This window comes from Rattus norvegicus, chromosome 7, assembly GCF_021556685.1.
Source record: "Rattus norvegicus strain SHRSP/BbbUtx chromosome 7, alternate assembly SHRSP_T2T, whole genome shotgun sequence".
NCBI classification, from domain to species: Eukaryota; Metazoa; Chordata; class Mammalia; order Rodentia; family Muridae; genus Rattus; species Rattus norvegicus.
The window spans coordinates 104,261,816-104,279,991 of record NC_141540.1 but is presented as its reverse complement, the minus strand read 5'-3'; the positions used below and the strand labels follow the sequence as shown (position 1 = coordinate 104,279,991).

At 38.8% G+C, this 18,176-nt stretch overlaps 1 non-coding gene across 2 annotated transcripts in view; it reads right to left on the bottom strand.

The window, feature by feature from the left end:
- Rgs22l (regulator of G-protein signalling 22 like) overlaps positions 1-18,176 on the bottom strand; it is a 139,148-nt gene that overhangs the window by 13,624 nt on the left and 107,348 nt on the right. For both annotated transcript variants that reach the window (XR_015625629.1, XR_015625630.1), the window contains 2 exons: positions 10,009-10,068; positions 9,561-9,598 (listed from right to left, as the gene is read on the bottom strand). This is a non-coding gene — a transcript (regulator of G-protein signalling 22 like). The remainder of the gene's footprint in view (positions 1-9,560; positions 9,599-10,008; positions 10,069-18,176) is intronic.

Sequence of the window (18,176 nt, the reverse complement as noted above, 5' to 3'; positions counted from 1 at the left end):
ATCTCAGCTGACACTCCATAATAACTAATCTGTATCTATTGCATTTTTACAGGAACCAAGTGGTTATCAATATTCTTATTTCTTGGTCAATCTAAATAACTAATACTTAGTTGACTCAGCACAACTGCAAGGTAGAGGTGATTGTTGATTTGAAACGTAATTAGAAGGGGAGACAATGGGTTTTAAAAATCAGTTCCTTACTGGCTTAGAAACATATTCAAAGATACAAACACACACACACACACACACACACACACACACACACACACACACACCATATATATATGGTGTGTGTCAATATATGATATGTTAGATTAGTCAAAGTGACTGCCCCGGACACCTTTCAAACAATAAGGCAGATGACTGCACTCACTGAAGTAGTATTTTATGACAAGAGTTATGACCCAGTGGATAGCAGAACAAGAAAAAATTATGTATATACATAATGGATTATGTATCTGTGTCAACACCGAAGAATCTCACAAATAAGTATTGAAATATTAGCTGTGAATGATAATTTGTCCAATATATTATATATGCAAATATTAAAAGCCAATATTACAATTATGTAGAAAATTTTACATGTGCTCTTTAGAAAAATGAAGCCAAGCAAGCATAACAATGAAAAACCACAGAACTATCCTGTATTTTATGACTAATGTCCACTTACATGTAAGTACATACCATGCATGTCCTTTGGTCTGAGTTACTACACTCAGGATGATATTTATGTGGATCCCACAACAACTAGAATGGGAGATGTCCCTGAATCTGTGCCTACCTATAAATCCTGCTCCCCTAACTGCTCTGCCTCATCTGGCCTCAGGGCAAGAAGGTGTACCTCATCCTGCAGTGATTTGATATGCCAGGGTTGGTTGGTAACTAGGAGGGGCCTCCCCCTTTACAGACAGACAGACAGACACCACACACACATACACACACACACAAATACACACACAACACACACACATACACACACACTCTCACACACACAAACACACACACATACACACACAACACACACACACACACACACACACACACACACACACACATACACACACCATCCATGGAGTCTTTTTTGTCTTTGATCAAATAATCCTTAGCAAGGCCCATGCCCTATAGTGTGGTTGTTATAACCAGTGATACTCAAACAGAGAAAACTGATTTTCTTTCTTTCTCAGCAGATACAATTACAAATTGATTTTTGGTTAGATGTGGGATTCTATATTCACATCCCCTTTTCAGTGCTGGGATTTTATTTGGTTTGTTCTTATTGCATGTCTTGTACATGATGTTAGATAAACTCAACCTCTGAGTTCATATGTATGTCAGTCCTGTTGTGTCTAAAACATAGTTTCCTTGGAGTCATCCATTTTATCTGGTTCTTACAATCTTTCCCCTTTCTCTTCTGTATAGATTCCTGAGCCTTGATATGAGGGTTTTGATAAAGACTTCTCATTTACAGCTAAGTGCTCTGAAGATTTTCACTGTCTGCACATTGTCCAGTTGTAGATCTGTTTATTAATTACCATATACTACAAGAAAAACTTTCTCTCATAAGAGCTGAGTGATGTTCTGATCTATGTGTATAGCAATATGTCATAAGGAGTCATTTCATTTCTATGTTCCTATAGCAGAATAATGATAATAGGTTTTCTTCTAGGCCTATGAACTATCTAGTCTCAGGTTTTGGCTATCTTATCATTTGTGGGCTCTATGTCATGAGTTTGACCTTAATCCAATTTTAAAAAATGGTTTGTTGCTCTCATAACATCTGTGCCACTATTGCATCACTATACTTTGTAGGCAGGTCACTGTTACAGGTTGAAGAGTTTTGTGCTCATAAATAATGACTACTTTTCTCCTAATAGCACTCAAAGTGCCTTCCAGTACTACAAATGCTAGCCCACAGGGGTGACATTTTTTAGCTGGCTACCAGCTTGATTTGTTTATATGTAATGTCATGAGTAAGTTGTGTCTTTGCAGTAGGACCTTATCTCAGGTTATATAGGGTAACCATGTGTTACTATGTAGAGTGGCTATGCGCTATTCTTAAAAAAATAGTCTCTGATGTTTGGAGGGGACCCATTTTGTCACTGTCTCAGTGAGATCTAACCCATTGTTGACACAGAAAATTTCACTTGGTGTCATAAGTTGCCTAGTTACTGGTCCATTGTCTGTGTCATTTTAAGGTAATTCTATTTAAATGCATTTATACATATAATGTAGGAAGCTGTAGTGAGCTTCTAGAGTAATGGGTTTCCCTGGGTCTTTTCAAAAGGGCTTCAGTGCTAGTCATCAAGTCCTTGAATCTTTTAAAATTATTTTTAAGGTAGCATGCAATGTGATAGATTTCATCACAACATTTTCATATCCACTTTCATGATATATGTCATTACACGTCACTATAATCAAGCTCTGAATCTTTACTGACCTTTTTCTCTACTTTCAAGGAAGTGATATTTCACAACATACCATTGAAAAAATGGAGAATATTTTCCTGGCTCTGCTCTATTCCCACATATCTGCAACTTTTTCCGTTTTTATTTTACTTATAAAATAAACACAGAAAATATATTATGTGTAAAGCTTCCAGTACATTGATTTCAATTAAAAGTAATTTACAACTCCTTATTTTATTCAAAGTCTAATGAGCAAGTAAGAAGAGGAAGAGAGGAAGAGGGGAGGACAGAGGGAGACAAAGACAAGAGACAGCAAGTCAGAAAGACAGAAAGACAGAGAAAGAATGAGGAATGGAGAAGAGGAAGAATGTGAGAGAACTAAGCAGTAAAAGAAAAGAAATTTTAATGAAGGCAAATTAGTGGGATATAAAAATCACAAGGTTAGGAATTTATATGAGCTCATCAATTCAGAAAAGAATCAACTAATGTTAATTTTGAATAAAGTAAGTCAGGGTTCTGTGGTGACTGAAAACTCCAGATGAGCTGGGGCTCAAGGGTATGGCTAAGTATGGTCCACACCAACAGAAGGAGTTAGTATAAATTCCAAATGAGAAGGTGACTCATTTGACTCCTGAAGCAGGTTGGGGAATTCATATGCTATTTCCTTTTTCCAAGGGAAGATGGTGTCTCTTGTCACTTATCCCAGAGAGTTGATATGTGCCCCATGGTGTGTTCTGGAGAAGGAAACCAATTTGCCCACAAGGAGGTTCCTTTTAGTGTAATCCACTAACTGAGAAGTCAATTGGCATTCTTCATCAGAATAGCCTGGCTTCATCTCCTTCCCAGGAACAACTACAAGATCTAATATGGAAGCCAGAAAGTTCTGCTATGAGTTAGGCTGGCTTGTGGCCCTGTTTTCTTGTCGTTGGGCTTTGCTTTGGTAACTTGGCATTGCTTGTTCATTCAGATATGACACTTTCTCTTAATTTCTAAGCATCTTCTCTCTACTGAGACTTTCATGAAGTCTCAAAGCAAGTCAAAGGCTGTAGCTTCTTTGTAGTTTCTGTGTTACTTTCTGATACAATTCTAATCATATTATGTGTTTTAGACTAAGATGGCCATTGCACTTCACTTACTTTAGACATGATGTTTCCCATAACCCATCATCAGTATTTTCTTATTTATACTCATTCTAGAAGGCGTGCTTGGATTTTTAAGGTTCATCTTCAGGTCATTTTCAGATTTTACTGTTATCATACAAGCCCAATACCTGATCTCAGGTCCGAACATGACTTGGGTGAGTTCATGGTTGTATCTGGTTATTATTTAATTTAGCAACCATTTAATGAGCATCTAATACGTGTCAGCAAAATGCTTAGTATATAAAATTGTAATTATTTACTGTCTTTACTTAGCAATAAGAACCTTTGATTCTTGAGAGAAAAGAATTAAATGATATTATAAAGTTATGTTTGGTTGGGTTTCCTAGAAACAGAGTCAGAGATAGGAAAAGATGAACATATGATTAATTTAATGTGTATTTGCATGAGAAGCAGGAGAGGGAATGAGAGAACCATGTAAGAGGGAAAAAATTGCTGTACAAGACTATAGATCTAGATGAATTTCTATGTCAGCCCAGTTCTCTATAGGTAAGAAGGTGACTGGGAACATTATAAGAGGCTAGGCAATCCATACTTATTGAGATGGGGTAGGACAGGGTGTGTTACAACCACAAGCTTCTAGAGATAGCGCCATTATGCTAGAGGCATCCTCTGGACAATATTTTAAGTGGAAGTTCTCAGTTAAAATGCTCACAGCACAGGGGAATGGGCATGGCCATATATCAAAAAAGAGGGATCCCAGGAGATCTGGTTAGGGTGTAATCATCCTTTGTGATTATTACAGGAAAGAGATAAGAAGCCAGCAGGTGAGTATGTAAATGGAGCTCTTCGAAGTAAGAGTAGTGGCTCACACCAGTGGAAGGGGAAGCCCTGGGTCCTGCTAAGACTGAACCCCCAGTGAACTAGACTGTGGGGGGGAGGGCGGCAATGGGGGGAGGGTTGGGAGGGGAACACCCATAAGGAAGGGGAGGGGGGAGGGGGATGTTTGCCCGGAAACCAGGAAAGGGAATAACACTCGAAATGTATATAAGAAATACTCAAGTTAATAAAAAAAAACTTGTAAATATGACTCACAACTCCAAAATTTATGATTAGTTTGACTTAACACACACACACACACACACACACACACACACTGAAATGACAAGAAACGTTAATATACGTGGGCACCGGTCACTCTATTTGGATCTGTCCCCCTCGCAGCGTAACACAGAACCTCTGTATTCAGTCAAAGAAGCATACACTTGTGTTTCCTCAAAAGCTTGTTGTTTGGTTGTACATTAATAGGGGACATTCGGTTATATAGTATCTGAGTAACCCACTCCTCTCTCACTATCCTGGCTCCAGAAAGCTGGCTTGTGACAAATCACATATGACATAAATAATATCTACACGGCCACCCAGAGCTGGCCCTTATCCATTAGAAAGGAATTGTGGATGACCCTGTTCATTGTATCCCTCTCTTTCTTTTCAACAAATAGCAACTGGGAGACATTGCTTGTCCTTTGTTTTACTTATTTGCTCGTTTGTAGTAAGACTAGGGTCTCCCTGTATAGCCAAGATTATCCTGGAACTATGAAGACAAAACTAGCCTTGAACTTTGATCCTTCTGTTTCTTAACTCACTGATCACTGGGGTTAACACCATGGACAGAATTATTTTTAATAATTATTATTTCACCAAACAATGACTTTTCTATTCTATTAATGTTATGGTTTTATAGCATATAATATTTTGCTAATTACTTTAAGACTCCAGAAAGTCAGGCTGGAGAGATGGCTCAGTGGTTAAAAGCACTGACTGCTCTTCCAGAGGTCCTGAGTTCAAATCCCAGCAATCACATGGTGGCTCACAACCATCTGTAATGAGATCTGATGTCCTCTTCTGATGTGTCTGAAGACAGCTACAGTGTACTTATATATAATGAATAAATAAATCTTTTTAAAAAAAGACTACAGAACGTCAATATCAAATTTATGGTTCACAAATAAATCTAATATGATTTCATATTAATTTTTGTGTCAATCTCATCACAAACAAAAATATTTACAGGTGGCACTACCTTTTTCCAATTTCTACTTAGTGTATTCTATCTCTTTGTATCATGTAGTTTAAATGTTGCCAGAAAATAATAAACAGTTATTATACAAAAAAAAAAAAGAGTAGTGGCTCACAAGGCTGTGTGCTAACCCACAGTGAAGAGGCACTGCTTACAGGATGATGTCAACAAATATAGCTCAGGAGGATAGGCTGGAGGAAGCAAAGCAAAAATCACATTCCAAATATCCTTGACAGGAAAGATTTGTCCAAGACCACCATCCAAAATAAACTCCCTTGTTTCACAGTCCTACCTGACAGGAAGGTAGTTGGTGGTTTCTATTGGGAAAAATTAAGAACTTGACTTCTGAGTGTCATTAGGGGATAGCATGACTAACCAGGGTTTGATGTGGTGAATTGAGGATGAAGTTCCCTCTTCCCAGGCAGTCATCCAAACACTCTGTTCTTGTTAATAATCCTCTAGCAGGGCCAAAGAAGCGCACACTACAAATGTGCAGATTGATATCAGCATGTGCTGGGAACAGCTCCAAACCGAGCTTTCAGCAGTTTGTAAGGATATATATGAGGCACAAAGCAAAGGATATAGATTGGGCTGACCCTGGAAAAGGGAGGAAACATACTGTTCTTCAAGGGTGTTACCATTTGATTCTGTTTAGGGGACCCTTAAGGCCAACAGGAAGACTCAGAGAATGGTATGATTCAAAATGCAGAAATCAGACAGAGCATCTTGCAAAAACCTCAGCTATTCGATGGATAAAAGTTATGACACTTTAAAAAATGAGAGCATGAGGGAGAAGAGATTAACTTCAATCTTCAATGCTTCCAGCTGGGAAAAAGGCATTGATTCATCCCTTAGATTGCTAATAGCAGGTGCCTTCTGTGCTGTATGCCAACACAAGAAGTTGTCAAGGTCTTTAATCCTCTCCCATCTGTTCTGTAACAGAGAATAGGGGGTTGTGAATTCTTCCAGAACCTCAATATCCTTTAAATTTTGGTACATGGAACTCTGACTGCAACTGTCGCTTACTTGGTCACCTCTCAAAGACAATGAGACTTCACTAGTATGCAGGTTTCCACTCAGGTAACACAGGGGTGTAATGAAACTCCATTTCTCCTTTTTGTTCTGCTGACATGGTGATTTCATGGGGACTCAGAGCAGAAATAATTCTGCAGTACTAGCCTACTCATGTATTTTTGGGAAGAGAAGGTGCCAGAAGTTAGAACGGAATGAAAAAAGTTTAATACACCCACCTAAACATATTTGCTAAATGTATAGCCTTTCTCAGGCCTGGCAGTCATGAATCTGAGAGTCTCAATCTGTTTTGGAAGGTTTGGGAAGAAGCTCGTAGCTTAAAAATCTATATGATTAAAATGTACTCTGGCAGCAGATACTCCCCATAACTAATAAGGATCACCGTCTTCTTGCTAAGAAAGGCTGACAAAAGTGATTAGAAGAGTGTCAAGAGCAGATGCACATGGAGCTGAGGTGCCTCCCTGCCTGTGATTTGGCTGTAGAGATAAACTGATAACGGGTCAGGAGGCATCTTGCTCGTCTTCCCTCGGTATCAGTTTCTTGTAGAATAACACTGGCATTTCCAGCCGCAGAATGTTCCTATAAATATACTATCAGTAAATTCTGTAAGTGCTGTATGGATGCTAGGTTCTTTTAAATTGCTAGCCCCACACCCATAAAATATAAGACTTATGAACCAACACACACACACACACACACACACACACACACACACACACACACACACACACCTACACACCTACCTCACACCTCACACAACAGTGTTTGCTACACTGGAAAGTTCCTGAGCACTGACTGTCTGGCATGGAATTCCAGATGTATCTTAGGAAAACAAGGAAGAAATGTATGAGATACATGCAGCTCACATGAGATAAATCATTGTTTTAGTCTCCTGAGATCAACATAAAACTCATATCATAATTGAATGACATAAAATAAAAAATGTTTACTCAGTGCTCAGGAGGATAGAAGTCTGAAATCAAGAAACTGTCAGAGTCAAGTGGTCTCTGAGGGTTCTAGAAGATTCTTTTCTTAATGTCCCTGGGAGAGGCCAGTTGCAGGTAATCCTTGCTTTGCAGAGTCATACCTCCAATCCTTGTATTCATTGTTGTCAAATGCTCCTGTCTCTGTGAGTCTCCGTTACTTTTTCTCATTGTATAAGTACTCTGGTTATTACACTACGGCCCATCTTCAATGTGTATGCCACCACTTTAACTTGATTAAACCTCCAATGACAGTTTCTAACTAAGGGTATACTCTCAGGTATTGGGTATAGGATTTGAATGGGTTTGTATGGTGAGTAGATAATTCAACCCACAGTGTCCCGAGAACAGAATTCAGAGGATGGAGTCACAAGATATCTTAGAGGAGAAGAATCTTATCAGGAAGACAGAACTGTGGACCAATCAGCACAGAACAATGCCGTAACAGAGCTATTGTCAAGAAACAAGTACCAGGCAAGAGGCTGGTAGTATTACTTTAATGTTCTGTTGAGATAATAATAAAATCACATCATTTTCCCCTTCCCTTCCCTCCCTCCAAGTCCTTCTTTTCTTTCAAATTTATAGCCTCTCTATATTCCTAAATGCATAAATGTAACCATCTTAATAATATGTGTCATGCTACCTGTATGTTGTATATATGTTGTATACACCTGTACACTTGTATGTGTAATGTTATTTCTGGGCCGCCATTTGGTATTGAATGATCACTTAGCCTGTGTTTCCCTAGGGAAAAGTACTCTTCCCACTGTCAGCGTTCCTGAGTTCCCTTAGTTCTTTACCTAGGTTTTGCTTTGGCTTGTCTATTGGAATCATCATGTTTGGCAGTTATTTTGATAAAACTTTATGGGTGTATGTTCTGACATTATCTGGCAGCATGATGATGATGAAAAACACATCCCTGAACTAGAAACACCTTGTATAGTATTGGAAACTATGTTCTATAGAGGTATCAATATATTAAGTAGCCTTAATGTGAAATGTCACATATCGTATATCCAGTATTAGTTCTCTCTAGTCGTGTCTTATTTGTCTGTACTATCTTTTCTATTTACCGTTCAAAGCCTTGTTGTAGTTTCTGGTAGGAACTACATTAATTAGCAGTATTTACTCAGACACTATTGAAGAATAGGTAAATATATGCCTTTATGGATGGAAGAATCAACTGAGAGAGGGATTTGTTGAAAGAGGCCCATGAATAGTAATATTGCTGGTGTGAACCCTGGGCCACACTGGCACCAAGGTCTCTGTTCTTTGGATAGCACCGTTTGCCTTTTAGAACTTCCTTAATATTTTATACTTGACTATTTCAGCGTTTGTTGTCTGTTTCCCATTCCCTTCTCTTTTTGTTTAAAGGTCAGATTGCACTCAGACGTTCTCCTCTTGCCTTCCTGAGACCATGAGGCGAGGTCGTTCATCAGGCATGGCATTTGACAGAGCAGGGGCTTGATCTGGCTCCACTCCCTCAAATGACATGCTCACTTTCTCCCACAGATGTTAGGCACAGCCTAGAGGACACGGTGACATTTGGCATCTGCAAAAGGCCATTGTAATTCCTCAGTCACAAACGCTGCCATTCATCCTGTAATATCCATTTAAAATAGTGCCATATCATGACCTCTGTTCAGGGAGATAAACAGTATTTAGGAGGGTAGGTTTGGCCTCAGGCTTTCCTTACTGAGTGCTGAAATAAAATGGAATTTAAGTTTCATTAGACTTGCAGAGTGTTAAGGAAACTTAATGTATCTGATTTTATCCTTTTAAAATATTGCTTAAAGTAGCATTGCCCTTTATCACTGCGCACAAGCACCGTGCGCACACACACACACACACACACACACACACACACACACACACACACACAGAGAGAGAGAGAGAGAGAGAGAGAGAGAGAGAGAGAGAGAGAGAATGAACAATGTTTAAGTCTTCTTCAAAGACTTACCTGTATGTGTAACTGCACATGAAACATTGACTCAGCTCCTTGGAAGAAAAGGAAAATCTTCTATTTAATCAGAGTAGCTCCCACAAGAAGATAAAATTAACATCTTGCGTATTGGTGGGCAATTATTAGCAGAGATAAAATAGATTATTTATTATAAATACTTGCATTTATGTCCTGTTTGACCAAGTACTGTGATCTTAATTGTGCCTTCTTTTCAGGCATTAGCAGTCATGTGGACTGTAAATGAGAAAAGCTGATACTGAGCTATTCTTACTGATGATTTATAATGTTGTCATCTCTTACTTGTTACTAAGCATGGATAGAAAAATTATTCCAGAAGTTTGGACTGATTAATAACTATAGTGAACAGTAGTAACCTGGTTTTATAGTAGATGATCGAATAAATAAACCATAATTTTTAGAAAAATCCTTATGACATCACCCTTACCTTCCTGAAACGTACTGGAATTTGCCATCTCTTGTAGCTCCATTCATGTGGTGATGCCTTCTGAGAGAAAAAACAGATGCCACCAAGGGAATTTGATTGTCAACAAAGCAAGGTTGAGACCACATCTTTCATTGCCACAAGAACATGTGTGTTGTGACATTATGTTAATACAATTTAAATATACAACCCCAACATTTGTTCAGGTGTGAGGTAGGAAATCATCACTTGAGTTTTAGCCAACTGACAAAAAGGCAAATTCCTAGGAAGAAAAAATATTTCAAATACAAGTGATGGATGTCAGTCCCTTTAACACCAAATGAGAGTGGGACAGAAATTCTTGTAATAATCAATGACAGATCACACAGAAGCTGGAGTTCAGACTTCATCCAGGGAGCTGCAAAGTCATCCAATAATCTTGAGAATGAAAATGACATGCTCAGTTCTGTTTCTTAAAAGTGTCATTCTAACAACACTGGAGGGGATATGGGAGGGGACACTGGAGATGGGATTGCAGATCAACAGAAAACAAAAATCCAAATGAGGTCTCAAATATATCAAAGAATTGAAATGAGCATGGTTTTTACACTGCTCAAAGGAGGGAGTTGGTAATTGAAAAAAAAAACCAAAAAATATAAATCAGAGCCTTAGGGTGATTTAAGGCATGTAACAGGGCAATAGAGTGGACATTTAGCCTTTTATACAAAGGTATAGAATTTGGACTAGGAAGGTATTTCTCTCTGGTAACTGAGTCCAATCCCAAGAACCTACATCAATGAGCAAGGCATAGTGGCTCGTGGCTATAATCCTGGTTCCAGGCAGATACAAACAAGGTGGATCCCTGAGACTTGTTAACCAGCAAGCCTGTCCTATTGACTTCATGCCAGTGAGAGACCTTGTCTCAAACATACAAAAGTAACAGGTAGACTCTCCAACAACACAGTTGGTTGTCATCTGGTTCCTCGCTCTTACAGTCACCTGTACCTAAACATAGCGCGTTCACGCACACACGCGCACACACACACAATGTTAAATGAAAAAAAGAGCATATTTATATGAGTTGAATCAGAAAAGGGGTCTGTCATGTGTGTCATGGATTTCTGGGAGTAGATGTCTGAGCTACAATGGATTGAAGGCAAAAATATGTAGCTGTCAAAAGAATTCTGATAGCCATGCTTTAGATAAAGATAAGACTCAAGACTGCTAGAAACTAGGAAAATCTAAATCAGGAGCAAACATGTCTAGAAAAATCACATATAATAACACAATATGGTAGGTACAAGTTGTAAAAGAGATTACTTAAAGAAGTGGTTGGCAGTTGTAAATGCTGAAGAGACAACAAATAAGATATGGAAAGAAGTAATATGCTTCTTTTTTGGTGTTCTCAATCTTAGTTCAGGGCAATTCCGTTTACAGGAGCTCATGAACTAATGCCATCTTCAAGTTCTCTATTCCTATCATATTCTTGATGTAATCAATTAAAACCTCTTGTTTCTCCTATCTGCAATTGAAACCCAGAACTCACCTATCTTTTACCAGCTTTCACAACACGATCGCATTCACACTCCACCATGTCTCCTGGACCACTGTGATCACCTAGTTGGCTTGCAGCACCCATTCTGACTCTGCTGTAATCTGCACGTGTATTGGACAGTCATAGCAATCCATGAAAAGGTGATGTTTAGCATATTACACTAAGAGCCTTGTAGCACTCTTAGAATCAATTTTATATTCTTCCTGCAAATGTTGGCTTTGTAAACTGCTCAAGCCCTAGTGATTCTCCAAGCTCCTTTCCTACTATTCTGGTCCTTGATTTCTCTACTCCATCCACCTATCCTTAATCACCCTATTCATCAGCCTGCACCGAGCCTTGAGCTTACATTTCTTTATGCACTGTTCTTCTTATTTTCATTCTCATAATGTCCTTGCTCATTTCCCAAATCATTATGGAGATCTTACCTCTGAAGAGAAGAATCTACTCCAAATCAACTTTCTATGTCCAAATTTTGTTTTGTTGTCCTTTATTATATTAAATTTATGTATATGACAATACACAAACTTTCATACTACCAGTTCATCCATTATTTAGATCATAAATGCTCACTCTTTTATTCACTGCCTGAGAGGCATTGCTTTCCAGCAATGATTATCTCCAAACCCTCAGATTTAGAAATCCATCCGCATTCAGCTCTTGGTTGTTATCTTTGTTTTCAGCCAAGCCTTCCTGTGTCAGTGATAAATGGGTTCCTACCATCCCCGATGGGAAATAATAAATTTTGACCTATTTATTTAATTGTCATGAAGTCTCATGTTTGACTTTCACTCTATAGACTTGGGACCTTGCCTAATCCTAGGATGATCTTGGTGACCAGAAAGTTGGAATGACCTGGTAGGATGGGATGGATAGTGTTTCCATTCTGAGAGATAGGATTGGTTAATCTCGAGATACAAGAAGTAAGAGTGGGCTATGTTTTCCCCAAAAGAAAATTTAGGTGAAGCTTCCAAAAGGAAGCTGACTTCCCAAAAGATCTCTGACTTCAATAATCTATAGGAGGATATCATTCAACAAAAAAAATGAGTTCAAAACTATAAACACAGTGTTTGACATGTGGTTCTGAAAGGGTAACAGGCTCTACAACTTTATAGAATATTGGTACATGCAAATCTGTGAAGAGGGAAAGAAGCAAACAAAACACTCAGAAATCTTTGGTGGAAGACAGAGTGGAAGGGACCTACAATACACAGTAAGCACACAGAGGACCATGGGAGCAGAGCACTTGGTCTGATACAAGGAGAAGAAGATGTATCACTGTGATAGTCCTCACTTTCAGTTGAATACACTCTCTGCTCAGTTCTAGAGTTTACAAATCAATTTTTATCCAGGAAAAAAGAAATGCAGAGTTGCTTCTTAAGCCTTTCTGTTCTTTACCATTGTCTGTGGCTTGCTCTGAAGAGACTTGTGGAAAAAAACAGCTGCATGTTCCCAGTACAGCTAATCCCCTTGGGAAAAAAAGTTACATAACATAAATGTGTTCATCTTTACCCACTCCTCCCACATAATTTAAAACAACCCCTAGGAAGCCAAGTCTGGGTAGGTGTACATATTAACAACTAGGTCTTTTGCTATTTATTCTGCATCTCAACATGAAGGACGAGGATATCTAACCGGGGATGTCCTGGGAATTGGGACTTGAAGGTGCTTCCAGTGGTACAAATATACTCAGTTATCAGGGTCAGAGCAGTTCTGTTCTGGTCAGTTCATAAAGTGTAGTCTCAGTGAGCTTATACAACAGTCAAGGAGCATCATCCCATAGACATTAGCAGACCCAATAGAGAGATGAGAGATCAAGGAAAGGAACATGCAAGGACCAAGCAGAAGGCATGGCTGGTGGACTTTAGCCTCTTGTGATGACATCCTGGGAAAAGCATACTTTGTATATACAATGCTTTATGGAGCTCTCTGGGTTAATGAGCTATAATAGCATCATCTTACAGAGCATGAGAGCATGTGCAGTTGCAGTGTTTTATGGAGCTCATTGTGGGTAACGAACTTAATAACATGGTCTTATTGAACATCTAGGCTCCTGGATGACCCAAGTCAACTTCACAGGTATCCAAAGAAAAAGTTGAGTGGTCATCACAGTGAGCCTATATATGAAATATCTGACATTTGGTAGGCACCGTGTTTGTACTTTCTACTTTTTTTTCTTTTTTCTTTTTTTCGGAGCTGGAGACCGAACCCAGGGCCTTGTGCTTGCTAGGCAAGCGCTCTACCACTGAGCTAAATCCCCAACCCAGTTACTTTCTATTAAACATTTCTAAAATTCAAAGAAAGCTTTCCTGTAAGTACATTATCACAACAGAATCATATAATATAAAAATTAAAAATAAAGTCTCTAAAGTAAAGGAGAGTTGTAGTTTGTAGAAACAGCATTCAAACATGCCTCTGTCTAACCTTGAATTTCATCCTTACATGAATATAAGTTTTTTAATATTTTAACATTTATAAGGTTGATATTTATAGTTAGTGAATACGTGCTAAGCACAACCTGTGTGCTTTGGGAGAACTGGTACTGTCTCTGAATTCATTCACTAATAGTACTTGTTTGAATACAAATCATTCTGATTTCAATGATTAAAGATCAAATGCTCTGCATATGCTAACTCAAGGGTGATGCTGAGATCCACAGGGCTCTTTAGGACCTTTGAATTGAAATAGCTCACTCCTCCATGATCAGCACGGCCTGTCAAGCAGGACTGCTGAATTTACAGGAAGTATTTATATAGGAAGGCCTCCTTCCCGGAGGACAATTTTGCACTACTCTGATCATTTTTAAGTAGTCCACTCTGAACTGGACCAGCAGGTCCCTAACGCACTATAGCTGCACACGAAAGGCTCTGAAAACTACAAACACAGTAAGTGCAGCTATGGGGTGGATATGTTGCACATCCCAAGGGCTGGCTTCCTTTCTGCTGTCCTGATTATTGGCTCTTCTGTGGTGACAAGAGAACTAACTGCCTCAGCATTTAGCTTGGTAAGTGCACATTAGTGTCCCACATTCCCTGGCTGAGGAATGAGCAGCGTTGTCAGTCTGGTACTTCATGTTCATCCAGCACAAGCCCACAGGGAATTCTACACAAAGCTCCCTGGATGCCCAGGATGTGAGAGGCTGATACATGAAACCCCAGAAGAAAAAAATAAAAAACGTGACATGGTTTGAAGTACAGAATCATGGCCAATACATTTACAGTGACCTCTCTCATTGGTTTGAGATAAAAATGGCATCCCACTTGAGAAACTCTGGTGCTGCTCTGGTAAGGGCATAAGTCCAGACATCCCACAAGTCTGTGGAAGAAAAACTAGATTTTCAATTCCTTGAGGCTTGGGTTTAAATTCCCATTTCAAAAGAATACAAGATGAAAGGACTCCACTAGCTAATTTTAGAATAGGCTATTTCATCTTCTTGATTGACTCAAACTGGAAAGAGAAGCACAGATGAGAGAGAGAGAGAGAGAGAGAGAGAGAGAGAGAGAGAGAGAGAGAAGTAAGCAGCTAGATCCATGATACTAGCTCATTCTATATTCAGATTCTTCCATTTTTTAATATAAAATAATGATGGCTACTCTGGTGTCATTTTCTTAAGTCATATAATAGCAGTGATTGTCCCCGATATCCCAGGCAATTAGTCAATTGACACAACAAAGGTATAAAAAGAGCCCTCAATGCCTCTAAAATTAGAAGATGAAATTAGAGAACATACAGCGAAACGCAGGCTCAGAATTTCTCTAGCTCCCATCCTAGGGAGCAGAGGTCAGTGAAGGTTATTGAGTGTGTACAAGGCCAGATTATTACTCACTGACAGAAACAGAACTACTATTTTGATGATCTGAGCTGTGATTCATTATTTTTGTTTGTGATTTGGCCAAATAGCCTCAACAATTACTTGTTTGGTGTCTTTAACATTATTTCAATGATATATTTTGTGAAGTTGTGGAGGGCTTAAAACAAAATCTTAACTCAGAAACATGTTGCAGAAGGAAGTGGTATTTACTACCAGCCAGAATGGACAGAGGGTGATAATACTGTCTCTGTATTTGGGAAGCCTCGCTTTGGCATCCCCAGTCTCTGGAGATATGAGAGGAAAAGCCCTCAGACAATTGGTGCCTGGAACAAGGCAGAAGCAGCTGGCTCTCTAGCAGTTGAGTCTGTGGTATTGGGGATAAAAAGAAGCAAAGTCCAACACAAACCTCCCTGTCTTTACAACTTTGGATTACAAACCTTCTTTATCTGTCTGGGGCCTGTAGAGGTGACCAAGGAAAAGATATTGCCAGTGCATTAGAGGATACCAGAGCTGAGAAGAATCCACGTTTCCCTTCCCACATGAGACAGGTATCAGATCATCAAGTTCTCAGACCATACAAAAACAAAACAAAAACAAACAAAATGGAGAAAGAATGGCAACCAAGCTCCACGCTTCTGAATGTGCACATTTGGACTAATTCTGTACCTTCTGCATTTTATTCCATCTAAGTATAGCTCTCCTACTCGGCTTCTCCCACTGAAAACTGTCCAGCTGGGTCGTACACTCAGTTTCTCTTACTGCCTACTAGTCATCTACTATTTGCCTGGAGTCTTCATCATCTAACTCCCCACCACTCCACTGAAGCTGATAATTGATCAATGCTTGTTTGCTTCAAAAAGTCTCTTGGGTCCTGCATAGGTTCAATGTTCTTCTTGGGCTCCCATAGCAGCCCTGTGAAAGTCTGTGGAGTATGTGGGACAATGCCTTGCTCAGACCTGTCTGAGTTATCATCTTGTCATCACACTATTGTCAAAGAATGCTATACGCTTGAGTCAGCAGTTTCCTGACCTTAGCTTGGTTCTCGGCACAGGATAGAACCCATGTTAAGTGTTCAATGGACGAAAAACAGTACTTGTGTATTTATGGAACAATTACTATCATGATTGTCACTGTTTAAGGACATTTAAGTTTTCATCATTAATATCTTCTAAAGCTTTAAAAGAAAGCACTTATTATCTCCATATAATATGTAGATAATTGAAGTTAAAAATATTTAAAACATTATTCAAAACTGTATGATTATCTATTAGTGGATATGGAATAGACTGTTCCAAACGCAAAGCCCTAATGTATTTTGTTTATGTTCCTCTATTACTTCTCTCAGATATGGAACCAGAAGTACAGTGCCTTAAAAGACTGCCCCTTTCACCAGTGTACTAAGTTGGTGTGATTGATGTCTCAGCTGGGGTGTATGCCTCTTAGGCATCCCCTGATGCCAGATCCGTGCCTGCTGTCTCAGCTCCATGTGCCTACTTCAGGGACCCACTCTTCCCTTCCAGTTCTGTTGATTTCCATGGAGAACACAGTGTTACTAAAGCAAGCCTCATTGCAGCCTGTGCCCAGGACTTCTGGCAGCTAATAACACATACTGTTGTGTTTGTGAGAGTTGTCCCCCAAGAATGACCTCCTTGTCTCTTATGGTATCAGAGGAGTTCAAATAAGGTAATAGGGTGTTATTAAAGAGGGAGAAAATCATAGTAAGTCCTCTAAATAGTGCCTACATTTCCTCAAAGAATTTTGAAAACCCTTTCCCATTCCCTCATACCCTATCTCTCTCTTTCCCAACTCACAGTTTAGTATTACATCAGGAATGGATAGTGAAAATAAGATGTTTAAAACTGTTTCTTTAATTTTTGGAGATTATAATTATAATATAATGACTTCATTCCCCCTTTTCCTTTCCTCCCTCCAACCTTTTCCATATACTTCCTTCTTGCTATCTTTCAAATTCATGGCCTTTTTTTCATTAATTTTTTGTTACACACATTTATGAATGGAAGCTATTTCATCTGTATAATGTTACTCCTATGAACATGTTTCCAGACACTAGCACTGAAGAAAGTTAAAGCTGTTAGCCTTGGAGGAAAAGAAAAACTTGCCAGAAAAATTCAGACTAATGTCATTAAGCTAGTTCTATGGGAGTGTCAATTTCTATATTCACTATCTTGCTCAAACAGTATTCTGCCCATTTTTCTTGTTAAGTCCACTTTAGATGGATGAACTAATTCTCTCCGAGTGCTATAGCCTAGTATCAACCAGTTACTGGATGCCACTAAAACTGTATATATTCTAGAGCTCTTTCATTCAGCACATCTGTATGAGAACCAACTTCCTACTAAGAACATTAATCAAATAGAATGCTGCCCTTAAAATCATAATTAGAAAAATTTTCAAGGCTAAATTCATACCTCAACCATGGATTCTTCTTTCAATATTTACATTACTCCCTTCAATTATATGCCAACTGTGTGGTAGACAGGTGGGCCAACTTGAATTGAGACTCCAGAGTGTCACGTGTTTACCTATAATGTTATTTCTCAGTGTTAAAAGGATTAGTTTTTTTTAAAACTTTTCACCGGGGTAAAAACTATTATCAACTATTTATACCTCAGTATTAAATAAGACATTCAATTAGGTATGAATGCAAGTATGAAGAACTCATTTTAAGAGTAAGTACAGAAAATGTTTTGGGAATGACTCCTGGTCATAGAGTATAGAGTTCAGAAGGAAGTTACCTTCGCATGTCTGTAATGTCAGAGACAAGGTCAGGCTTTGGGAATGATAGTGGGATGCAGAAACTAAGGAAAG